The sequence below is a fragment of the Strigops habroptila genome, chromosome 4 (assembly GCF_004027225.2).
Source record: "Strigops habroptila isolate Jane chromosome 4, bStrHab1.2.pri, whole genome shotgun sequence".
Classification (NCBI taxonomy): domain Eukaryota; kingdom Metazoa; phylum Chordata; class Aves; order Psittaciformes; family Psittacidae; genus Strigops; species Strigops habroptila.
In genome coordinates this window covers 33,898,815-33,926,130 of record NC_046358.1, presented here as the reverse complement: position 1 = coordinate 33,926,130, position 27,316 = coordinate 33,898,815, and the positions used below count along the sequence as shown (strand labels likewise).

Here is a 27,316-nt window from a genome sequence, read left to right as displayed (position 1 = left end):
TAGCCAGGAGACATGCTCTGCTTCTGATCTTGGCTGATTGCTGGCATCTGCTGCCACACACTGCCTTTTCCTTCCTCAGGTTCAGGCTTTCCAGCATAATAGCATTAGTGGCATTAGATAGGAGTTTGTGTTATTACTTACAACTTAAGGGAGGAGGAAATCTTTGGGGCATAAATTAACAGACCCCTCAGCTATCCTGACTGGCACTCAGCCCTTTAGTTCCTTCCCACTGTTCCACCCCAGCTTTTTATAGGCTTTCAAAGTGTTGAGTATCTTATTCATCTGTTTATTTTGCAGTGATTTCCCCTAGCGAATTCTGCACTTGCAGTTTCTGGCTTGGACATAATCAGAGCACACAATTCTGCTTCTGGATTTCCTAGCATTGACAAAATCTGGAGAAAAAAGATGCACTGACTGTTGAAGTTTATAAGTGGGGGAGATACTGAAAAGGAGGATTATTAAACTTTGAGGACAGATGAATTAGCAAAGACTACTTAACTGTTAGTGCAAGGACTGTGAAAGATCAGGTGAAAATGATCAGCATCTAGTTCTCACAGTCTTCAATAATATGGGGCAGTAACACAGAGCAGAGATGTGAAAAGAAGTATCATTTTACACTGTGAATAAAACCTGCATCTTTATACCATCTATTGCCACCAGGCAGCAGGACCCAGTTCACACATGCGCTCAAAATAGTAACAAGTTGCTGGTGTAAGACCCTGGTTTGTGTGCAGCCTTCTTCAAAGAGCAGGATGAGGGACGCAGTAACTCTTGCCTGTCTTTGTCAAAGCCCAGCTCCAAACATTTGGGGGCTTTGAGCATGGGACAAGCTAGTGCTGCTGTAAGAGGAAAGCAGGGATGCGCAAAGTGGGGGTGTATATTGGGTCTCTACTTCCTCCCTCTTAATCCTAGGTAGAATTAAAGCAGAAAGAGTCAGAAATCCTGTTTACAGTCCCAGTTCACTCCTTGCCTCATGGATAGTGACTCAAAGGCATATTTGGGCTCTAACAGAGGGATAATCAAATCGCATGCTTCAAGTCATTATCTAATTACTATAGAGGTCAGGAACGAGTCTCTCCCTGTGGTGCCTGGCTTCACTGGGTGAACCAAGCATGCTGCAAGCTCTTTTCACTCCCTCAGTGGAGTTCAGAGGCAGAAGGCAAGATTTGATGGACCATCAGTCCAATTCAGCATGGAAACTCAACATTGTTCTGAAAAATCAGCTGTCTCACAAGATAATTTCTCTCACACACTGGTATGGAACAGGCAAAGGGCTCTAGCTCTCTGTTCAGCTATCAAATATGAATGTGAGCAGCATGAGCAGCAGAAGCCTATCATGAAGGTATATCTTTATTTGTACTAAATAATGAAAGGAATTCCTTATGAGTGAATAAACCTGCCAAAAGGATTCAACTTGCTCACTAAGACTTATTTGCTGTGAGGCTGCAGTGCTGTATAGATTAGAAGCCATCATTTGCTACAACATTAGCAATCCTTTACAAAAAGAACCTAAGTGAAATTGCTATGTTGTCTCACGTGTCCTTCCTGAAGAACAACCACATACTTCTTTGTTTTGACCCCCTGAATAGTTTTCTTTGAATGAAAAGTTCGGCATAGGAGCCTACGAGTCTTAAAGTGGTTGGAGTGAAAAATGATTTACTGGTCCATCAAAGGCTTGGAAAACAAAGGAGCCAAGCTCAGGGACTAAGAAGAGGTCAGTTGGGTTTAGTTCCTGGTATTTATTCTACTCCTGAATTATTTGATGTATACCGAGGGCTTTCACCCTGCCTAGCCACAGAGGGTCACCTAAACCTTGGATTCTGTGACGAAAGAAAGAGGCTGACCTGTGCATGCCTTGAGGAAGTCTAGTGAAATGGTGGCTCTGTTGAACTGTTATTAGTAAAGTATAAGAGAATATTTACTCAAACTCAGCTGTTGCATTGTGTTAGGATGACTGGTAGAGAAAAAAAGAGGTCAAAAGAGCTTGCGGAAGGAAGGGGAGGGGTTGTCCAGTAGTGTCCAGATATACTCTGGAGGCTTTATGGCTTTAAGACGGTTTTGTTCCAGTTGGGAAGGAATCAGCCTTCCATGACCATGTCCTCTGTAAACTAAGGAAAGCTTTGCAATGGCCTCTGTAGCTCTTTTGTGCCTCTGTGAATTTTGGTTTTAAGCTAAAATGTGCCTCAAGAATTTTAATGTTTATTCTCAACACTCACGATGAATTAGGGAAGTGTGATTATCTCTGTTTACAAGCAGGAAAGCAAGATTGTCAGGCCATAGCTAAATTTACTCTGCACAGATACTGTATTGTCCCATGAAGTCTTGGTCTCTCAGTCATCTGGATCTTTTACCAGGATAAGATCATGTGGCACCTTCCCACCCTCTCATTTTTCCAGGTTTTCCATTCATGAGAACAAGGGTGTTAAGTGGGAGGGTTGGCATGTACCCAGTTCTTGGCCTAGTTTGGACTCAGGACAGAGTTAGGGTACAAACATGGGCTTGAGAGCATGGAACTTCCCCAAGGCCTAGAATGTGCTCCTTCCTCTTAGGCTGCAGGGGCAACAGTGGGCCTGACAAAAATTGACTTTCCTCTCTGCCTGGAGTGGATGATGCAGGAGCAGCAGTAGCAAAGTAGTGGTAGTAGAGTTGTTTGGGAAAAGCAGTATAACAGGAGAGTACCACAGAGACTGCTGTCGGGACATGGTGACGCCAAGGGCACAGGGACAGGCAGGGAGGAGAGGAGACAGATAAGAATGAAACTTCCTAACAGCTGAGAGAAACAAGATGGACTTTGAAGCAGCAATGAGAGCGCTTTGCAGAGGCAGAGACACATAGGAGACAAACCTCATAAAAAATGCAAAGTGGCTGTCATTTTAGTACCGCTTCCCTTGCTTGGCTGAGGCAGTGTTCTTTTGATGGTGGGGCTATGGGGCTTCAGGGGGAGGTCGCAATTTGCACACACAGGCTGTTCAAGGTGTGCATCTGCATGTGTACATACACGCAGAATTGCATACACATACACGCATGCTTGTGTCATATATCACTGGGTGATGTCAAGCTTCACATTGTTGATCATTTTTCTAATACCTGGCATAAGGCTTTAGAGCCTGATTGGTGCAGGAAGAAAATGAAAGGCTTGCACTGAAGAGCTGGTCCATGGCAGAGGCATCCAGCCACTTGCAGCTTGAAGCCTCAGGACATTTAGAGGCAGGAGTGGTTTGGCTGGCTCTTTGCCCAGTGCACTGGATTTCCAGCAGGAGCTGGGCCTTGGGGGGTTTACTGTGTCCGTGTCTTAACACCCAGGGCAAGTATGTGATCTGAAAGGGCATTGAGTATTCTTACAGCATTTCAGAAGCACATCAATATTTCATCTCTTTTTCACTCTTTTGCACTGTGTGTAGCTACTACCTGCCACCTCAGGAAGGCTGTGATCTGCTGTGCTATGGGTATATCCTGATGGAGTAGTGTGAATTGAAAGTTCTTCACTATAGAGATTGTATTGCATCCATCAGAGCTTTCTAATGTGGTTTAAGCAATTATACTCTCTAACACCTGGGTAATTTCTTGGCCATTTTTGTTGGGGATAAGGGAAATCTCACAAAATGCCCTTGAGGTGTTCCTTTAGGAAGTGTGCTCCTGGCTGTGCTTTGCAACACGTCAATGGTAAAGAAATTACATTAGAATAATAGGTTTTATTGCAGCATTTGTTTTTAAAATTAATTTTGGCATTTGTTTGGCCTTTGTGGGAGTTGGAATTTCCCACCCTGAGCTGTAATGTGAAAGATTCTGGGAAATGTTGATGCAGCACCTCCAAATCAATGGGGGTAAGATTGAATGAGGAACCGCACTGGTAGTTTTCAGTCTTTCTTATGCTTGAGGGTGAACTTGACATTAGTTCATGTTCGTTTGTTCTTTCCTCACTCTGCTTCCTCTGTAGCCTGTGGTATCCGGGCTGATTCAGTTAATCGGTATTCAGGCCAAACATCCATAGAAGTCACAGGAATTTGCTTGGTGTCAACACTGCAGGGCTTGGTGGCACAAAGAACTATTATGGTTATTTGGGTTATTTATGTGATGTTGGTTATTTGATGTGTTGCTTTCATGTTGCTGCCAAGGTTTCATGTTCATAGCCTAAACAAAAGGCTAAAGGTAGCACAGTAAGACCAAGTACAATGTAGACTAACCTATATTAGGCCAGAGGAAGAAGAAGATGCATTCACAGGCCATTTAATGGGGTTATGGCATGCGGGAGTTGGACAAGATTGGTCCTGTGATCTTGTCACAGAGAAGTCAAGAGATTTGCACCAGTCCTGTGCAATGGGCTCCCAGGTACCCCAGACCCTCCCTTAGGAGAGGGTTTTAGCAGTTTTTCTGCTCTTGTTCTGCTGTTGCTTGCTTTCTCAGTCATTCCTTCTGCATATTTAGCAGTTCTCTTAATAGTTGTGCTTATGTTCTATATAAAAACATACTACATTTACATAGTAGATGTAAATAAGGCAATGTGTACCCCAAAATATAGCCACATAATCTGCAGCCAAGGCACATTATGCACAGTGTATTCAGATGTGTAAAATATCCCTGACGTTCGTTTACCTATAGATCCAGCCTGCATAAAGCAGGCCAAAACCCTGCACTGCACGTTCTCCAGGCTTCTGGCAGGTGTGGAACCAAATTCAAGCTCAACATAAACAGATGCCTCTCTTCAGGCTTCAGCATGTTTGAACTTGGTGCACAGTGCCTTCTGGGCAGGCCGCTCTGCACTGCCCTTCGTTCTTGCAGCAGGGAAGGCGAGGGAGTCTGCCTGTGAGTGGGAAAGCATGTGCCAGGATGGGAGCATCTGTCCCCTGGCTGGCAGAGAGCAGTGAGCCCCTCTGCCAGCATGGGGGCTGAACAGGGCAGATAAAAGGGGTCCTCTCACATCTTGCTCATCTTCTTTGCAAATGCTATCCATCTGCACGGGTATTTATACGTTCTGCCAAAGTGACAACATCATTACCACTTGCTCAATATTTGAGCTGCTGGAATATTTTCTGCATAATTTAATGCTCAGATGGGATAATGTGTTTGGGTGGGCAGTGAGGTGCTCCAGGCTGCTAGCTCCCCATGCACGCAAGGAACACTGCTCCACTGCTCTCCAAAACGGTACCTAGATTGCTGAGAAAGCTGCTTGCCACCTAATCTTGTTACCCTCAGGTGAGGAATCCATCCCTCTCAAGCCTGAATGGCAGGAAAATCTGAAGAGCCTTGATAATTATAACATTAAAGACATTTCACCCCAGAAATCAGGGAGTAGCTGGAGAAGCATATGGGAAAGCTGATGGGAAAGGAATTGAAATGACCCTGGGAGAAAACTGGAATGCTGTATTTCTGAAGCCACGGCAGCACTAGAGAGCTGAGATTATCCTCACAGAACATAATCTTCTTAAGCTTTGTTCACAGGCAGTGCTGGGCTGTTTAAACAGAGCAAGGGAGAGGGGACCCAAACCCACATGTCTCTTATTTAAATGCATACTAATTTTGCACCCTGTGCTCCTCACCCTCCCACTTGGGATTCTGTCAGTTGGCTCAGAATAAATGGCTGTAAATCCAGAAACACACTTTTTCCCTCTTCTTGCCATTGTGCTCACTACACCACTATTTCCTGTAGGCCTCTGACTCTTGGGGGTTGGAAATGAGCTCCCTCAGAGCTGTGAATTCCTCAGCAGCCCCTGCCTTGCTTTATGGGTGCAGCATATCGCTGGTACAGCTCAAAAATAACAGGGGAAGGGCTGAGTGCCCTTTTTCTTTATCCACCTTCAAGGGCTCAGAGGAAATGTCACTACCTTTGCCAGATTCCCCAGGCATGCTGTCATATGGCATGCAACACTGTGTGGCAGGTGGGATGAGGCTATTGAAGCTTCTACTCCCTATAAGAAAAGGATATTTTCTTCAGCAGGAAGAAGCTTCTACTTTTCCTTTTTAGAATCTGCTGACTTTGTTGCCAGAAAGCAAAGGTTGAAAAGATTGTCAATTTAGATTTTTCTCCATGAAAAATCAATTTCCTATCAGGAAAATGCAAGCTGTTCAGACCCATTGCTTCTCCCTCCATGGTAGTCAGATGTATTTCTCCCAATTCGTAGCCTCTTGCCATGTACCCTCTTATTCAGACCTTGGGACAGCAATGACAGTATTGGAGCTTGCTGTTTGAGATGTAGGGAGGCACCAAGCCCTATTGGTGAGTTATCTGCAATGTGCAGAAGGGTCATTCCTGCTGCCATCCTATGTCATACATGCCAGCTCCCTTCTGCTGAGCCAGGCTCCCAGCATGATCCTTTCTTTACACTATCCAACAGAGCTGGCTTATTTTCTCTCCTCTTCACAATGCCAATGCTACCTGTATTGCAGTATCCTCTGAAAGAATAAGGATGTATAGCTGTGCCTCAAGCAGCTGTTTGGAGAAGAAAAACAGGTGTGTATGTATAGGGAAATGGTGTTTTGTGAATCCTCTTCACAGACCACCTGGCACCAAATGGCTTAAACGGAGGGTAGTCAGAACATTCGGGATGAAATGTCACTGTTAGACTGAATTATATTGTAAATTGAGGACAGCTGAGCAAGATGCATTTTAAAATGCTGTTTTGAAATGCATCAGTTTTAAAACAAAGAATGTCGGTCAATCTTGTAGAGTACCTTAAGAAGCAGTGATTTTTGCAAAAGATCTGAGGCCATGAGTTTTACTCAGTTGAAAATGAGCTCTCAGGATAATGCTGTGTCCAAAGGACTAAATTACTCCCCAGATACGTAAAGTATTCCGTAGGAATAAGTACGTCTGGGTCTGGTATGACTGTGACTGAGATCCATTTCTTATGCTTACAGCTGCTATTATTTTAAAAAGGGTCCATTCTTAAATATGATAATTGTTACAGGGATTGGACCTTTAGTGAAAGATGAAGGGTATCTACCTGAAAAGAGAAGGTGGAAGGGTGACAATCACAATCTACAGTTACCTGCAATGGTAAACAGCAATTTAATAATAGAAAGCTTTTAAATTTTTAAAAGTGAAAGCGTGACATGATTGTGTGGATGAAAGTTTAAGCTAGACAAATGTAGACAAGAAATAGTCTACACATTTTAAATAATAGGGATTAAGTAATAATAGAACAGTTTTCTACACTGTGGGAAAATTATCACTGCTGGCAATTTGCAGTCAAAAATCCCCTCTCCTACCCCCATGGAAAGAATTAAAAAAAAAAAAAAAAAAAAGGAATTCTCTAGTTCAGACACATCTATTGGGCTTCAAGTAGAAATTAAACCCAGGAAGTCAGCTTGAGTTGTGCTGGAGTTTGGAGTAGATTTCTTCATGGCTGTGAGGAAAAGAAAAAAAAAAAGAAAAAAGCATATCCATCTCTTGTATCTTCTGCAGAACCTTCACTGTTGCAAGACTAGCACTTGAGGGCATGAAGCAAAGGCTTCTCCTCCTCCCTCCATGGTATTTCTTTCTTTGCATCAGCTGAACTCCTCCAGTCTCCTCCTGCTGCATACAGGGCTGCAGTGTAGGTGACTTACATCAGCCTTTTCATCCAAACAGGTAGTAAGCTAAAACATTTCTCAAATCATTTAAGCACCCAAAATTTATCTTGCTGTAGCCTGTCTGCTAGACTTTTCTTTCTCCTGCTGACTTGTCAGAGCAAAATCACATAATCCATATGTGAAATGAAAAAAAAAGTGCCAAAAACATTCTTGTAGAAGACCATCATCTTGCCATTGTTTTGAATCCTCTCTCCTTACTCTTTAGATATGAGAATTTTTTCCTTTTTGATAAAGAAGGACACATGGTTTTTAACAGGTTATTCCTTGAAGTTATAATTTATAGCTCCTCCTCCTCTTTACCAACCCACTTGTCATGCTCAATCTCCTGTTACATTTTGCTAATGCCACCAAGTGCTGGTCATAACCATCACCCTAATTACTCAGAACATGGGGCTGAACGGTTAGTTAGCAACACTATTGCAATTATGGCAGGTTTTCAGGTCTAATAGCACTTTATGTTTCAGTGCTTTTTATATGTTACTGGTTAAGATGATGAATTAGAGGTAGTACTGCACCACCTGCTCATGTTCTCTCTGCAGTGGTAGTGCACCCACTGTGATGCTGTCTAGATATATGATGGTAGCTAACTTGGGGCAGCTGCAGGTGGCTGGGGTGGTTGACCTGTGCTCCTCTGTGGACGTAGCATTCTCGGTTTGTATTTTCCCATAGTTTTTCAAATGCGATTTTTCTCTGTTTCACCATCAGTACAGTGTATACTGTGTTTTTCTTCTCTGTGTTAAAGGAGTTGCTATAACAATCTTGGGGGAAGAGAAATAAGTACAGACCTTGGGAGAAGAAGTGTATTAAATTGCATACAACTTTTCCTTAACTTTTTCTTCTTAAAGTAATGTCTAAAAGGAAAGAAAGAAGCTGCAGCTTTGAACTTTAAATGTATCACAGTATCTTTGAACTAACTGGTGCATGAAACGTTCTTAAAATTCTTTAAAAACATGATAGAGAATTATGATGTGTAGACCTCTTTTTTTTAAGGGGTGTATGTTAGAGGGATGAATATTGGTATAAAGGACAGAGTTAAGACTGGGTATGATCTAGAAGTTCTTGGGTATTGCCTTGTAATTAAGAGCTTTAGTTGTCTGGTGTCCTGCTCTCTGAAGAGCTCTCCCTTACATTGCCCTTTATCAGTTTTAGAAGGTAATATTTAAGCAGCACTGCATGAATACCCTCATAATTGGTAATACAAAACCTGTACATTTTCTCATCATACCTTTGATTTCAGCTCAAGGGAAACTAGCCTTTTAGTTAAAGCCTTTAGAGGAATTCTAATATGAGTATGTTAGTTTGGGTATATGTAGTGTGTTGGTGTACCTGAATAAAGTGCTGAACTGTTGTTTAATTTAATTGCTTGAATATGGGTACAATGCCAAACTGACAGCCTGTCTGCCAGCTTCCTCCTTTTATTTACAGCATATGTATTCAGTGGTGGTAGTTTAAGCTCCTCACATACATTGAGGTTGATTTGGAGAGCTCAACTATATGGCCAGAAAGGGAATCTCTGTTATGCAGTCATTCCTTGTATTTGCTGTTCAGTATTCCCCAAAAGACTGTTTATTCTTGCTTTTAGGGTGCTTGTAGGAAAATAGTATGTGTTCGGTTTTCTGCGTTGATCCTGTCCCTGAAAATTATATCCATATCCACTCATGTCAGAAGGGTCCTGAACCACCAGCAAACATGACTGACTTTCATTTGCTCCTGTCCTGGATCAACAGAAGGCCAGCAGCCTAGCAATGAAACACTATTTGGCCTCTTCCTGTCCCCTTTGTGCCAATTTTGGATCTAAACTTAATGTGAAACAAGTTTCCGCATTCCCATCTCAGTCCCAGCAGCTCTCTGAAGTCTGAATGACAGCTTGAGACAGAGGAACCTGACTTGCTGGGCAAAATGAAAGTACATCAGGGAGAGAAACACCCTAAGGATGTGGATGATTTTTTTGTGGAGCAGAAGTGTATGTGGCCAAAGATGTTCTCAATGTTACTGAGGAGACATTTTGTGGGAAGAACAAAAGAATGAATGGAGAGTACTTCAGAACCATACTTTGTCTGCTATGGGGGTAGCTTGCTGGTTGTAGGAGACAGTAAACATAAACAGATATATTTTAAGACTAAATCCTACCATACTTTTAAAATCAGTAGTACAGTTGCAATACAATGTATCAGCTAAGAGCTGGAAAAGAGCCAGCTTGACCACATTTGAAACAGCTCAAGGAAATTAGGAAAGTATGCTCAAGGGTAGTGAAATTGCCTGTCATTCCTTTACAAATACATTTTAAAAGAAGTAAAGACACATTTGTATTTCCAATCTCCTCCTAAGGTAAGAAGCAGAAAGCAGTTGTACAACGGTTGACACATTTGATGCCAAAAGTTTCTTACCTGCCTTTGCTGCTGGTACCGATGACCAGATCTGAGGGTGCTTGTGCATCTTGTGCATTGTTGTATAAAAAGCTATGTTAGTTTTGTGAACTGATTTATTTTGAGTGTTCTACCACATGGCTGCTTTAGACCATCCTCCCTTCTCGTCCCAAATCTCTCTTGCTCCCTCTCATAATCCTTCTCAGCCCTGCTGCTAGCGCCAGTCTGCATTTCCTTTAAGAAAACATCCTTGAGGAATATCATGCCATTATGAACATGTCCCAGACTTTTTCCAATATATGCTCAAATTATTTTTTTTTTTCTCTTTTACAGCATTGCCCCATTTCCTTGATTTAAGATGACTCAACTTATGTTTCTTTAAGTTCTAATCATCTTCTTCACGGAGCTAGGCATATACCTTGCTTGAACTTGGCCGTTTATGTTGAATTTGGACTGTCATATGCTGAAAGCAGGCTGACCGTGCATTTGGCTAGCTTGGCAATAAAAGGCAGTATGTAGAGGAAGTTAAACACCCTGAGGGTATGATGTGGTTTACTGGGCACCCAAAGATGGACAGAGACATTTCAAGTAGGGAAGCTAGGTACATAATACCCTAATAATTGACTGAAAGCACTGAGGAACATTTAGCCCTTCCTCATTTACTGTGCATTACTGTTTTTCTAACAATGACTGGAGGGACGAACGGCATGGGAGGGACAATGTGTATGTCAGATCTCTAAAGCAGGCTGCTTTTAGAGGAGAATGCCACCCCTGAGCAGAAACCTGTCCTATCTGGTGTTTAGGATGGGAACCATATGTATGCTATTCGTATTAGATATCTTTCTTACAGAGCTCCTGTCATAAATATTATCAGGACAATTAAAGCAGCATTAAGACTCATATGTGTTTAGTGTGAACTGGACATGATACTCTACTCCTGCACCACTATCATATGTCTGCTTAATCTCTCTAAAACTTTAAATCCCTGGGCCTTAAGAATAAGGCTGTTTGCTGATCCTCTCTGCAGCAGCTCTTTCTTGCTGACAGCATAGTATCTTTTTTGTAGGATTTTTTCTTCTATCTTGCATTTCTGGTCATTTTTTGCAGATGAGTGTTTGCTGCCTGCATGGTCCTCTCTCCACCCTGGTAGAATACTTCATTCCTGTTTTATTGTTTTCTCTCTTAAGTCCTGAGAAAATAGCAGTTACTTCAGCTCCCCACTCTCAATACCATCACTGTTATTCTTCCCCTCTCAGAGCTGGTTCTCAGTTCTGAGAAGGAGCCTTTCCAGACTGTAGTGGGAGTTTGAAATCCAGAGCAGGATTTGACTCGAGCCTGAGCCTGTCTTCGATTGTAATACATGTTTGCATGTATTGTAATACATGATTGTAATACAAGATCTGTCCTGAGTTTTTTTTTTTTGTCTACAACCTTGCAGAGATGAGGAATGGTTCCCAGAGCCTGTCTCTACTAGTTCATTCAAATACACTGAAACCTGTGTAAGCAGGATGTGTTGAGGACCTTTGCCTTCATTCCCTCAGTTTTAAGGAAAGAACAGGGTTTAGAGCTAGGCATGTTTGTGCTTCAGTGCACATGGAAGCTGGAGGGAGAGGGAGCAAAGGAAGTGCTGTGCAGCCTTTTGACTGCAGGTCTGTGGCTACTTGATGCTCCCCAGGAAGGAAGGGAAGTATTGTTATCCCACGTACCAATAGATCAGCGGCAACATGTCAAAGAAGTAGGGATACTGAAAACAGAGTTCTGATCCCTAGTCCTCATCTTCTTGTGTTGTGCTAATTAACACTTTTTTTTTTTTGAACTGGTGATAGAAATCAGAAACCCTGACTTAGCCAAGCATCTCAATTGTTTATTCTCATTACTTTTCCTCCAGCTTTATCCTTGAAGCATGTAGGAGATAACATTATTCCATGCAGTGTACTACCCTTATACTATGCATTGGTTGGTTAAAAATTGCACTGTAACACTGAGGGAAGATTTTGTTTCTTTTTTTCTTCCCCCCTCTTTTTTTTAATATCCTTTTTTATTTAAAACCCATAGATTAATTATAAAGCTAAAAATGCATGTGACCTTTTATTGAATTAAACGTCATCATCATTTAATAGCCAATAGGAAAGGGAGAAAAGCAGCCCCAAACACATGCAATGGAGGCCCAGGATGGAGAGAATGGTGTCCTGTTCCTGGAGGAAGCCAAAGTTAATGAGGTTGCTACTGGGCCACTGCAGAGTGCAGCTCTCTGGGACAGCAGCTAGCAATCTGTTGTGTACTGGAGTTGGAATGGGCCAAGGTTACCTTCACAGCTATAATTTCATTACTGCTGCTTTTTCACGGAAAGTGATTTTTTTCATTTGTTCAGCAAATGAGGCAGAGGAAGAATGGAGGGATATGTGGCACGGAAGTGATTTCATAAACCCCAGGCTGAATTCATCTTGCTTATGAGCTGGGAATAAGAAGATTGGGTTTGGTTCTTTTCTCACTATGGCTTGATCTGAAAGTAGTGCTACAGAAGCTAGTGAAGTTACACCACAATGAAACTGGCATAAATGCAAGAGTATTTGGGCCAATTTTTCAAATTATTGCTCAGTTTCAAAGGGTTAGTCTAAAGAACCATCCCTGGTTAATTCTGCTTCTGTACAGGCTTCTGATGTGATTATGTGAAGTTTGTTCAATGAACCAGAGAGTTTTACCTTCTGCTTTCCTTACCCAAAAATGAAGATCTTGACTTGCCATGTCAAATTTAAGATGAAGGAAAAAAGTCTCTTTCTTTCAAGGGATTTTCAGTGCCTTTTACGAAAGATAATCCTTCAAAAGGCAAGAAGTGTAATACCTTATGTCTCCAAATTATTTTGCTTGGGAAAGGTGGAGATCAAATTCTGTCCTAACTTTCTTTGATGAAAGTTAGTGAGAACCAAGAAATAAGATGAATTTAGGAGAGAGATAGTGACAGTGAGAACCATATATAGAAAATATTGTCATGCTAGTCTAGAGGAATGGACCTTGGTAAACCCTTTAAAAAAGGACTAGGAGGCTTTCTCATGCTTCTCAACTGCTATAGGGATTATTGAATTTGTGGCAAGGTAGAAAGAGTATGAGGTTCGAAAGTAAGGAAAGGAATGTGTCTCTCCATTCATTTCACACATGCAGCAGCTTCTAGTACCTGTTTAGATATTTATCTGCAAACTGAGGAAATTGAAAAACTAAGAGACTGAATAAGACTTGAGTGCCTCAAAACCATTAATGATCTAAGCCTGAATGCCTTTAACTATAATTGTCTTCAGTGGGAGCTACTGTTCATGTGTGTAGAAAATCAGACTTCTAAGTAATCATTATTTTAGTTGTAAGTGCTTAAAATTCAGTACGGTGGTTTTACATCTAGAAAAAAGAGACTAATGGCACCTGTACTTAAAGGCAGAAACATTACAATTATTCTGACACTGTTCTTTTTATTTCAGTAGAAGTTTTCCCAGTTTAAGCATTCAGGGGTCAGACTTGAGGCCTGCATACCCACAATGCAGGTATACGCCTGTTTAGCTAGTTCATTGTGTTATGGAAGAACTCTGGTCTGACCTTAACGTGACGGGATTGTAATGTGCTGTAAACTAATTTGATAAGAACTAGAAGTTCATTATTCAAGTGTGGTATGTATAATCCAACTCACAGAAAGTTATTAAGCAATTTAAAGGAGCTATGCCTTGTCATTCTTGTGAAGGGAACTATCTAGCTTGCTAGAGTGTTACCCAGCTACAACATTTTTCACTTCTATTTCAAATCTTGCTTAGGTTAGATTCAATCAAAATTTGTCACCATTTGGCAGTTCTTCACCAGCTTTCAGGTACAAATGTTGGATGTGGCTGATAAAAGCCTTATACTTGCTGCATTTATGTGACAAATGGATGCCAGATACAGTCTGGGACTAATTTTTAAGCACTTAAGGGCAATTTACAATACTTGTTACATTAGATGCAAATGCTGGTTTCTGCAAAGTCAAAAACTGTTTCAAGGATAACAAGTAGATCGGATTAATATAGCTGAAATTATATTGGATTGCTTCAAAGGCCATTTGGTAATGTACAGAACACCTGGAAAATCATTCTGAAAAAAAAACCAACCCACCCATGTAAGCAAAGACAAACCAATACAGAAGATACCTCTGCGAAATATAGCAGAGCTGAAAGCAGACTTTGGGAGGAACTGGGTGAAAGTCGTGTAGGAACACTGTGAAAATAGATTCTCCAACATTTCAATGCCCCCTTTTTTTTTTTTTTTTACAACCATTAAGATCTGTCCTGAGTTTTACATGAAAAAATCACGTTAATACTTAGCATTTAGATCACATTTTTCTGAATTTCAAAGTGCCACGTGACGTGTGAATCTTATTGTCATCTCGTAGACAGGTAAACTGAGGCACGAGAAATAAAGGACTTTATTCAGAGTTATGAAGCATGTCATTAATGGAACTGAAAAGAGCAGTTGTCTTCCCTAAGTTACTGTTCAACAGATTATGCCATGTCCCTACATGTACATCACTTGGCCCATCTTGATCTGACAAAGCAGGACTTTTATTCCCTGACACTTTTCCCATTGTTTGGGGGGAAGAAGGGTTTAAATGCTTCTGAATTTGAAAATTGAATTGAAAATGAAATCTTGGCTTTTTTTAACTGACAGTTTTAACCAATAGCAAGAAATTTGTAACCAGACCTTGTATGGGAGTTTTTTTTAGTACATATATTTTTCTGTTAGTTTTTCCAAATGCAGCCAATTCAGTGCTTGAATTAGCTTTATATAGTTTCCTGCTGGTATTCTGGATTTGACCTAAAGTATAAAAATAAATAGTTTAAAGAGTTTGTTTTATGTCTTAAACAAACAATTGGGATAAAAAAAAAATTAAATCTGTCTGCGGAAGGAAAGCTCTTCAGGTTGTGCGAACTGACTTCAGCAGAGCTGCACAGATTTACCTTGGCTGAAAACTTGGCTCAAAATCAAATTCATTTCCATGGCAGAAGAAATGTCTTGAGACATCCAGAGGGGAAAAAAAAAACCCATACAAACTAATATAAAATACCTGGCAGAGTTTGTTCAATAAAGATTGAACTTAATCATGTTCCAGAGAGGAGCTGGTTAAAACTTGCAGTGAAGAGATTATTTGGTGCCATTTGCTGTAGGTTCTTCAGCAACTATCTGGAATGTGGTTTGGATGGCATCCCTATCCCTTCCCTTCCTCCAACAGCACTTGAGTCATCTTCTTGTTGAATTTCAAGAGCCACTAGAGAGAAGAGGGACTGAGGCTGGTGTCAGATGCTGACTGACAAACCACATTGGTTTTGCAGTACCTTATGCATTGAGCAGGATTGCAAAAACCATGAAAGGGTTTCTGAGAACAAAATGCTCTTGTATTTGATTTACTCAGAAAGAGCATGAGAAGGATGGATGGGTAGAATGGGTAAACCAGTCCACAGAGATGGATAACATTCTGCTTCTCTTGACTATTTGGCTATTTCCAAAAAAGAAGTGGGTTTAGAAACTGTTTTGGAAAACATTTAGTGTGGTTGTGCTATCCAATTGCTTTGAATTTTTGCATCAATGTAGATTAGACCAAAAGTGAAAATGTCAGAACTCCAGTAGGAAGATTTTTTCTTTTCCTTCTTTTTTTTTTTTTTTTTTTCAGTTTGTTCCAAAGGAAAAAAATAGATCCAATTAAAATGAATGTTTGAACATACTCAAACTCCAAGGTACTTGTGCCTAGATGTAGATCTGAACTTTTTCTGGTTAAGTTTGTTTTTGCTTGGTATTAAAAGGTATCAAAAATGTTGTACATGAACATACTCCTCTGAGAATTAAAGTGCAGTTTTTTGGAGCAACGGGTTCTGAACAAACATGAAAAGGTGATGGAAATGTCAAATTGTATTCCAGGATATATCAGCAGACCTGTCATACTTTCAGCGGAAATAAGGAAGTGTTAGTGCTATTGTGTACAATGCTGGTGAGGATTCTTTTAGAAAGTGTGTCTGATTTTGGTCCCTCCTGTTTAAGAAAGATGGGTTTCTTCTGGAACAGATAAGGAGCTTCTAGGTTGTTGAGGAATGGAAAGTCCTTCACAAAAATGATTGTAAAAGAGTTTGATTTATTTAGGCTAGGAGAGCAGAGTCTAGGAGGGGAGATGATTTTCCCCTGTAACTGTATCAGTCAGTTAAGCACCGAGGAGGACAGGGGCTCTTTGAACTCAGAAAGGCAAATCTTACCTAAAAAGCAAGTGAGTATAAATTTGCAATGGGTAAGTGGAACTTGGAGATGAGAGGAAGATTCCTAACCATTACAGCAGTGAGGTTTTTGCACTGTTTCCGTAGAAAGGCAGGCAGGGAAAGAGAGTCAAAAACCTGGCTTTAAGATGGAGATTGAAAATAATTTTTCAAACATAGCTGGTGGACAGAATGGACAGGTGGAGAAAGATATGAGATCACTCTGTCTGAATCTGAAGTTGTTCAGACATGAAAAAGATCAAGTCCAGAAGTTACAGAGCTGTGGTAGCCTGGCACTGCGACCCAGATAATGAGACCTGTTGAGTGGGAGGACGTGTTAGCCTGGGCACAGCACCACACTAAAGTAGCTATGGGTCTGCAGCTTTTTCATTTTAAGCCATCTCTGAGCACAGAGAGGAGTAAGACATAGTTATGTCTTTTTCTATAGACATGCTCTGAGTTTGGCAGAATAAACACAATTCAGGCAAAAATCCATTTGTGCCACTTTTGTATTACAAAGAAGTAAAGCTACAGTGTGATACTAAAGGTTTCTTGTAATGAGCATAAAGCCTTTTGCAGTACTTCCAGTTTGTGCCAACCCAGGAGGAGAGGATTTATCTTCATCTTCAGCTTATGATGTCATGAATGGTAGTGAGGAACACTAATTGCAATGTTTATCGAGATAGCGTGTTAGAAATCTTTTTTGGATTTCAAAGAGCTGCAACTGCACAACCTCCTCCTAAAGCCCCCTTCTGGCAAAGAGTGTACATCCTGCACAGCTGGATGTTTCACTTTCTGTCTTTCCAATATCCTGAATTTTAATGGGGGATTTCACAACCTACATTTAGAGAGACACTGGGGTGCAAAAGGGCCTGTGTGGGTGGCTAGTGGCGCAGGGTTTGGGTCTCAAACTCTATTTTGTAATTCTCTTCACTTTCCAGGACTAAAAGAGCCTGAATCTGTTGACCATCAACACGTGCTGTTTACTTAGGGAGTGATGCAGAGGGGACAGATTGCTTGAAGAGGATTTAATGAGTTGTTAGTTAACTGAAGGAGTTTTTATTATTGTTTAATTATAGCTTTTCAATATGCTTTGAAAGGCTTATAGATAATGATAAAAGCTATATAAACTACAGTGCTTATGGGGCCTTGATGGTCTGTTCTTCCTCCCTCTTTCCACATGACACCAGGAATTTCTTCTGCCTTTGTTGACATGCTGACAGCTTCTCTGTCCTCTAATCTGCAGGAGACTGACAACTACTGCTGTGGGGGCAGTTCTTCACTTAGTCAGGCTAAGATCCATATACAAATGTGGAATTGCAGTCAAGGAAAACACTATTTGAGCTGCATAATTAGAGCATAAATTGTTATTTGTCAATGAATAGAGAATAAAGAAACCTATCTTTATCTAACGTTTTATCATTACTTGAAGCAGAGGGAGGATTTTTAAGTTCAATTTCAATAAAGAGAAGATAATATAGAGATGAAATTCTTAAATTAGCTGCTTTTATTGTAGTTAGTACTTTGGTTAATCTTTTTAATTTATCGCTTAGTACACAGCAATTACCCACCGTATGGAAATAAGCCAAGGTTATTGTATTAGTGAAATATGTTTGCAGTGTGCTGGCTGGAATGAAACCATACAAACTGTTATCAGTGGGTGCAATAGTGGTAACAACTCTATTGAGAGCTCTGGGTAGATTTCAGATGGTGACCTCTTGATCTCTCTTATCAGTTCAGTGGTAGGTAGAGAAGCTCTCCTAGGGAAACTTGACTCACAATGATTAATGCTGTTCTTTCCTTAATTGAGAAGGGCCAACAGATAGGATAACATTTTATGGATTTATTTCAATCATTTGATGTGGCAAATCATCAATTATCATTATCTAAATTAACACCAGTTGGCACAAAGGCAGAAGTAAATTCCTGTATGGATTACCTGAAGTACAATACACAAGTAATTTATTTGGCTTAATAGATGTAATTTTCGACCTGGTAACCTGATGTATAGGTGCCTTAGGTTTCCACATGGAAATAATTATTGTTCTTTCAATTAATTATTTGCCCGTACAGTCTGTGTTCAGCAGGTTCTGCTGATAGTCAAAGCACAAGAAAGGAGTAATGGAGATTGCAGAAGAAAGGAGATAGATGCCAGGCCACTTCCATAGTGATAGAGAGTTATCAAGTGGTCATTTATTTTGTGTGACATTGGCTTTTTCCAGTTTCTAGTGGAAAGAATTTTATTTGGCTGTAGACAAGCAGCTAGCCCACTTCAAAAAGCATGTGGTTAGTTTTCTGACATTTTAATGACAACTTCCCATGAAAAACTGAAAAAAAAACCTCAGTCCCCTTTCTGGAAAACGTCTCTCACAGTGTAACACATTTGCAGGAATCACTAGGAATCTCTCCTTTATAATCCAAGTTGTATCTATTCTGTGGACTTGATATTTTGGGGGTGGTAGTCTAGCACTCTGTACCAATATTGATGTCACCGCAATTTGATCAAGATGTATTGCAAATCTCATTAGTCAAGACATCTCCACACCATCCACGCATTCTTACAGCAAATAGTTTTTTCCAAAGTACTTAAAATTATTTCAGTTCTTGCTAAATTACTGGTCCTTAATGCTGCAAACATTTTAAATAAAATCGCTTTCTCTTTCTTTAGATATATGTACTAAAACCACCTGTGCAGCTATCCTTGTGTTTTCCTCTGCTCACTCTTCTTCTATGAGAAGAACCTAGGTGGAAGATGTATTTTGATGTAGAACCATTTGGGAAGGGAAAGAGCGAGGTTGCGGAATCCGAATTAGTGCAGCCACACAGAGTAGATTGGAAAAAGTTTAGGGTGGTTTGAAGAAGACAGTTTTACTCTGAAAATGGTGGTGGTATCTCAAACATCTTTTTTCTCCACTAAGCACGATGCACAAGCACATGATGATGTGATGAACTTTAAGCCTGTGCTTAAAGGTCTTGCAGTGTAGTATTGTACTTGTTTAGGGCTCAATGACTTTTTAAAATGGGTGCCTTGAGACTATTATTTTGTTCCAATATATTCAAGTCATAAGTTCCTAAGCATGGTGCTGCTACCTTCACCTGAACAGAAAAGATAGAGTGGAAGATACTTTGTGATAAATAAAAATCAGACTTTGATTTAATTTTTCTTTTTAAGGAGTTATTGACTCTTTGAAGAAGTCATTATTATCAGCAGCATTTTGAAGGACAAATATAGCCTTAATGCAAACTGACAGCTTTAAGTATTCCCTCTGATAGCCAGATTCATCATTGCTGGCATGGCTAACTGCAAAGCATGTGTGGTTTCAGACTGCTGCTGTGGCTCTGGAAAACATGCAGATTGTAATCTCAAAGTCAAAAGTAAAACCTGAACTTTTTATTGTCAGTGCTTTTCTTAACAGACATTTACTTTTAATACAAAATTAATTAATACCACTTTCCTCTTCCTGAAGAAAAGCCCCAGTAATCTCTAATAGCTCCCACTGTTTAGGATGTACCTTTCAAACTTAGGTGCATGTAGCCACTTCTAGGATATAATATTGCAGCTATTGAAAGCACACAGGAGGAATGAAGACACAATGGAAAAATACAGTATTCTGTTGGACCTGGAAAAAGAATTTGAGGGGAAGAATACCATTTTCTGAAGGGGATCTGAGGAAGACAGAAGGTAAAACTCTTCCTCTTTTGAAAGTGCAGTGTGGGTCTGCAGATCTGTAGGTCCATACTTTGAGCAAATTCCTGCGTAGTTCACTTGCAGAGTCTGCATACACAACTCTTGGAGCATCTGAAATCTCAGAGGAAAAAAAGGGTACAGAATAAAATAACTACCTGAAAGTGTCCCTAGGTATATTATCTGCAACACTGCCCTATCACTTTTAAAAGATGCCTTAGTCAAGGAAAATTGAGGTGACCTGGTAGCAGTATAAATGTGTTTCACAGGAAGAAAATACGAAGCACTTATGGGACCTTTAATCTGCAGAGGAATATGTAACGAAAACCAGTAACTAAAAGCTGAATCTAGAGACATTCGAATGGAAAATTGGGCACATTTTTAACAGAGAGAGTGATTGATCATTTACACAAAAATACCAAAAACAACAGTGAGTTCTCTCTCCTTGTCTTCCTGTCAGGAGATTTTTAAGGAGATGTCTTGAGTGTATTGAAGCACCTTCACCCTGTTTGCCTATAGGAGTGTATCGTTTTAATGTAGAGGTGGTTGTGTACCTACTGTTCTGGTTTTGTGCTAATTAGAGACCAATTAAAAATTACTGAATTTTGCTCCTACTGTCACTCTATGTCATTGATTGATTATTAATTTACAGGGGAAAGTACTGTAACAGATGAGGTACTTCTTCATAGCTCTATGGTAGCTTTGTCCCTCTCACTACAACATGTTCATGGATCAAAAATTAAAGTTCCATTTCAAGTATGAAATGTCAAAGCCATGAGGACATCTAATGATATTCCTCAACAGATGATGCTTTGGAATAAATTAGAAATGAGGATGGAGATCAGAGGGATCATTTGTTAGCTGATGAAATGTTGTTGATGATGGCTATTCCAGTTGTATCTTCTGCACTATTGCATACCTAGTTCTTTGACATAGCGTGGTCTCAGCTGCTGGGATCAGCTTTAATTTACTGTAAGCTGAGATGAGCTGTACCCATCACAGTGACAAAAGATGCACCTGAATGTTTTGATGAGGCTGCAGATCTTTAACACATCCCAGACATAGGTATTTTTTCCCCTCACAGTTCAATGAACATCTGCTTCAAGAGGAAGGGAGGGGATGTTTACAAAGATGTGAGCAAAGCTGTTTCCCTCAGGCCAACACACATTTAAAAATCCATTTTAGCACATGCACTTATACTATCTGTTTCTTACAGATAGTAACATTCAGTCTGTCAAATGAATTTTACCACTTGCTAATTTATCTATCGAAATAGGAGACGAAAAAGGCTACTTATGGTTTTCTTAGATTTATTGCTTCCCAACACGATATCTAGGGCTATACATAGATTTTTGGAACTTTCTGCAGTCAGAGAACTTGTAGGAATCACATGCCCTCTGGAACAGACTCTTGCTGGTCTCTCTTGAGTTAGAATGGGTCAAAATCCGTCTGATAGGTTGCTGCACCAACTCTGCTAGGGTAAACCTCACCTTCAGCTAATAATCTCCTTCAAGCAGTTGCTGAAATGTGCAGTGTGGGTTGTATTTGGTAAGGTTTTGCTTTGCGACCACTCCAGTTAAAGGAACAAGACCAACACCTATCCTGCCTCAGTGGCTACGTTTTTTTTTCTGATGAGCAACTCTTTTTAACTGGTGATGATTTAACTCAGTAATTGAGCCTCCTACCTGAAAGGAGGAGGGAGAGAGGAGGTGATTGGTCTCTTTTCCCAAGTAACGAGTGATAGGACAAGGTGTCCTATCAAACTGCACCAGAGGAGGTTTAGACTGGATATTAGGAAAAATCTCTTCACCGAAAGGGTGATCAGGTGTTGGAAGAGGCTTCCCAGGGAAGTAATGGAATCACTGTCCCTGGAAGTGTTCAAAAATCATGTAGATGAGGCCCTTAGTGATGTGGTTTAGTGGTGGACTTGGCAGTCCTGGGGTAAAGGTTGGACTTGATGATCTTAAAGGTCTTTTCCAACCTAGTTGATTCTATGACTGAATAAATCAGATAATGGGCACAGACCATACTGCAGTATGATGGTTTGCATGTATTTGCTGAAGGAAAGACGTATGAGCAGAATGGCACCAGTCATTTCCTAGTAAGACCCTTGGGTAACCATACAGACATCCTTCCCTGTTAACAAAATGAAGTTGGGTAACTCCAAGCATGATGAGAATCAAGGTTAAACTCTTTCCTTGGACACATTTGTTCTCTACCTCTTCCTTGGATGTTCACACTCTGTTCTCAGGTGATGTGAAGCCTAATGGGAACCCAAGTCATGTTTAGTCTTTCTGAATAACCTCTCCTGACTATCTTGCATTACTGTAGTATATATATGATGTAGAAGCATCGTTGCTGACATGCATAGAAGTGCAGGGAGAAAAAATTCTTGACGTCTGAAAGCCATTGCTGAAATGGCCGAAGGTCACTCTTCCCACTCACAAGCACTCTGGTCTTTCCTTCCAGCCACAGATCATGATATTTGGCATATAATGTTTAAAGATTTTCAGAAACACTTATATTGTGCTTGTAGGTGGTTTTCAACATGTTTTACAGCTCATATACCTTATGTGGAAGCACCTGCTTCCTTTCCTACGTGGAGATTGTTGTACTTTCCAGACTGAAATGATAGGGACCTTATGAAAATCAAAACTGCTTCTTGGTCTAAAGAAAAGATAAATCTTAATGAAATGCATTATAAATAATAACATATGTTGGCTTCTGTGAAATGGCTTATGATGACTTTTCTTCAAAGTGATGTATTGTGCAAATTATTCCCTTTGTTATGAAAACAATCAAAGTATTGACTATATAGCAGATTTTATGTGGCAGCTGAGGTCTTTTGAGGCGTAAGAAAGTGAGGGGATTGATAGATCTGATTGAAATCTACTGGGTAAAGAATCACCTTCTGACCAAGGCAGCACATTTCTTCCATCAGAACAGTTTCACTGTTGCATTTCCACGGGGGACTGTTGGTAATGGAGTAGAAGATTATTGATAGCCACAGGAGTGCGTTCTGTACAGGTGTTTCAAAAGCTCTTCTCTATTCTCTGCCATGTTTTGGAAGGAAATAATTGAAACTAGGTAGCTTTTCCTTGATGCCTTAGTTGGAAAGATAGATGGCCTTGAGATTCTCAGGAGAAGCTGTAAAACTGATGGATTTGTTGTTGCCTTTTTGTGAGTAGAAAGGTTGAGCATTGCTGGCTATGTCCAGGCACCATGCAGGGGTACTCTACAACTCTGCCAGGGCTGTTCGCTCATCTGTGCTGTCCCAACCTGGGTTTGCTTGGCAGTATTTCCAGTGTGCTTCATTTCTGACATGCAGTGCTTACTGCTTTCCTTGGCTTCCACACAGTCCAGGCCTGGCATCTTGATCCTGAGGTGAAGTTTGTAGATTAGCTAGTCCGTTATGGACAGCTGCAGCTTTGACTGTTCCAGGTCACAACCCCAGCTCTTGCAAACACATTGTGGCCTTCAGCATCTCTGCAGTCCTAGTCCAAAGCCTTTTGCTGCTGAAAATGAAATGTGACTTATGTTCTGCTTTCATCATTCCTCACAATGTGTTTTTGCCCTGGTGAGCATACTTGCAAAAATTTGCTCCGAGCTAATCATTTGAGCACTGAATGATCAGGAAAAGCCCCCGAGCTGCACTGTGGCACTTCTGAAGTAATTTTCTCAAAATCATTTAGTGGATAAAGCTATTTACAGTTTCACTTCACTCAGAAATAAGTGCAGGAGGGAAAGAACCATAGATGGGGAGAGAAATCCGTTATATTTATGTGAATGTATTATTATTTATTTGCTTATGCACAGAACCACTCTTTTAATAGGCTGTAAGAGACTGTGAGTTCTTTATTCTCTTTGCATTTAATTAACCCTTTTGCAATCCCTGCTGTTCCTGCAACTGAAAATTTTGAAGGGTATCATAAACATAGCTAACCCCCACCATGCCAGAAAACAACTTGTAGAGGCAGGCAGTTCTACAGCCTGTGGAATGGAGGGGAACGGTGCTGGTATCTGTGAGTTATGTGCCATGGCTGCCAGCCTGAGACATTATCAATATGGCTATTATGCAGAGTTGGGTCCTGATCACACAAATCCCTGCCAAGTTCCACTGTACTCAGAAGCCCCTGATAGCTGCATATTGGATGAGTGAATGACACTAATGAAAGGAAATGCAATTAAATTTAGATTTATTTTTTTTTTTTACCTACTGGTTGTTAACTATCAGTATATCTTTGACTGGAACTCCATGATGCCTGTTTTCTATTAACAGCTGTAGTATTTTGGCTCGGAGCTGGATGCATAACTTGGTCTCCTGGGTAAGGTAATGAAACTGAAAGGCTCTTTTCGTGGCTTATAGACTTGTACGAGTGTGGTTTGCTTTACATACCTGAATTCTCCATGTTGAATGGGTGGGGTGAAGCTTAACTTTACCTAATGTACAGTATTTACAGGCGTAGTAGTTTTCTACAGATTTGTTAATCTGTAACTTGTTTGTTTATGCAAAAGTTACTCATTATTTATCTTGGTGTACAAAAGCAACAGTGGATACAAGAGTTGCATAACAGCACTGTTCAAAAGGCATGATTATTGGGAGGGTACTTAGAAGATTACATAAGCCCTATTCTTTAGGTTATTTAGCTTGGGATGGACATACCTTGTACTAGACAGTCATTTTCACACAATAGTGAAAGCGCTTATGTTAAAAAATAATTGTTTGAATTGTACATAAGATGTTATGCTCAGATCTGGAGCTCAGTTTGAGTTATTCAGGTCTAAAGGTTTAACTTTGAATCCAGCTGAGCTGATAACTCCTGAACTGTGCCTTTTAGGTTTTAGTCATATTATTTCACATGCTGTTACACACATTATTTATGACAGGGATTCCAAAACACTTTAAAGATACATTATCTTTTGGGACATCTCTCCACCGATTCTCTACCCACAACATACTGGCAAAAGCAACATCAGTAGCTTGCAAGGAAAAGTACATTGTGTACATTTTTATCTTTCTTTTTAATGCAATTCTGTCCTTGGAAATGAGACAGAGGGAGAACTTTGTGATGCAATGGTTCTTCCTAGACAACCAAGAGATGTCCTATGGACCCTTTGTGCTCTACAGACCACAACTAGGGTATTTCTCTTTGAGCCACAAATTTATTTTCTGTTTAGCTTTTCATGAAGATGACTTTGCTTTTATATTCGTAATACTTTGTCAGCATTATAGCAAGGGCCTTGCATAAAAAATGCATTCTCATACTATGGCACACTAGTAATTTACTCTTAACTCTTAGATACTCTTAAAACTACAGTGAGTGAGTGGAACTGTGTGAGTACAAAAGTTCAGAACAAAGTCAGGGTTCTGATATGATCTGACATTCACATCATGGGATTTTTATTGTATTTTAAGGAATACTTTGCAAAACTGTGGTTCTCTAAGTATGTCATGTTCTGCATTATGCTAAAGTGTATAGTACACAATGATCACTTGAAAGTCCACAGTAGTGTTAAGGATAGAATGGAAGGATACATTTTCATCTGCTAAATTAGCTAAAGACAAATGTTTGTTAGTGTTAATTAACTCTAATACACAGCTGGATGTTCCTGATCATATCCAGTCATGGTCATATGTTAAAATAAAAATGTAAATATTATAATAAGAAAAAGTATAAAACCAGTGAATAAATATGGTTATCCTTTTCCTGAAATACATTCACATGTCCCAAGAAATCTTCTAAGGTCAGAGGTTTATTTACATTTATGTCTTTGAGTTTAAATCATCACTGGAATTTTCTTCTGTGAATTGGTCTCATGACATTTTCAGTCCATTTATACTTCTGGTATCCTGCAAAATGGCTATCACAACTGTAGTTATGAATTATGTGAAAAAAAGTCTTTCCTTTTCTTTTTCATAAACCTTTGGCTTGCTAATCTGGTGCCTCTTCCTTATTGTGAAATAGTGACTAATTATTCCCTATTCATCTTCTCTGTGCCTTTCATGGCATTGTGTATTTCTATTGTAAGTCATCCTAATCGTTTCTTCCAAGTTGAAGAATCTTAGTCCATTTAATTTCTCCATGCACATAAACCTTCCTCATTTTGCCCTTTACTGTGCCTTCTCCAGCTTTGTTGCATCTTTCTGAGCTGGATATGACTTCTACTAGGATCGTTTTCTCTCTGCAGAAAGTACTAGTATGCATGTTTGAAATATATTCAGTTCAATGTACTGCTTATCAGTAAAAGGCAGCCAGTTTCAAGCACTGGTGATTACTCTCTATTGCTCAAAAGTGTACCTGAAATGCACCTCTGTGCACACCTGATGGGCACCGATAGAGACCCCAGCTTGCTTATTGATATGCACACAATGCAGTCCATCGTGGCAGACTACTGCAGGTTCCACAATGCTGTTTAGAAAAGCTTATCCATATTCCACTGCCCTCGTTCAAGACCTTTAGATTTTGAGGACTTTGAATTATGCCATAGCAGAGGTCAAACTGGACCTTGGTAGTTTTTTTCGCCTGTCAGCACACAATGGTAGGCTTTTCCCTAAGGTAAACAAAAAAGAGGGAGAGTTTCCTAGAGCTTCACTACCTCTATTTTCTGTCTATCTCAGTTCTTCTGAAATGATGGTGAAAGGATTTGAAAGCTTTAGAGGTTTTCTAGAATAGCTGGGCTTTTGGGAATGTCATCCTTCATTTTTTGCTAATGCATGTAGTGTTATGGAAGCTATACTTATTTTTACAGAAGAAATGAATAGCCTAGGATTTGACTCTGCTCCTCTTCCATGTGTGTGCTAAGGTCTTTTTTCCTACTCAAATGACAGTACTTGGGCTCTCATGTGAAAAATATTCTTTCAACCCTAAGTCATCCTAGAGAAATTGAAAGAATACAGGAAATTACATGTCATTTCTTCAAGTCCTCATAGGAAATAAAAAGTCACTACTTAATATTTGAGATGGGGGAGGGAGAAGGGATGAAAATAAAAAGAAAAAAACCCAAGGATTCCGTAGAATTCTCGTGTGCATGTAATGCGATGCCCTGATTTCTTACCCAAAATTAAATAATTATGTATGTTTAAGGAATAATTCTTTTATGGTAACATTATCCTCAATGATAGAATCAGGTGCTGCAGCTTGTGTAATATTTTGGTTGATTTCTGTAAGTAAAAATGGCAAGTGCCTGCATTCATTTACAGAGTGTTTTGCCCATATACAACACTGGCGCAGCTATTTTGTTGCATGCACTTTTTTATTCTAATTTTACTAAGCTGGAGTATATAGAAATTAAGTATTTTGGCATTCCTCCTGCGGGTAGAAGTCACCTTCAGGGAAACCAGAAGAGCTGTTATTCTTGCAGAGCATAAGAGGGACTGTCTAGCAAGAGATTAATATACACAGCCATTTCATCAGACTCTGAAAGTTTTCCCACCTTTACAGGAA

General features: G+C 40.0%; 1 protein-coding gene across 46 annotated transcripts in view; it reads left to right on the top strand.

Annotated features, from left to right (window-relative positions):
- NRXN3 (neurexin 3) overlaps positions 1–27,316 on the top strand; it is a 997,539-nt gene that overhangs the window by 653,456 nt on the left and 316,767 nt on the right. The gene's annotated exons all lie outside the window — the stretch shown is intronic.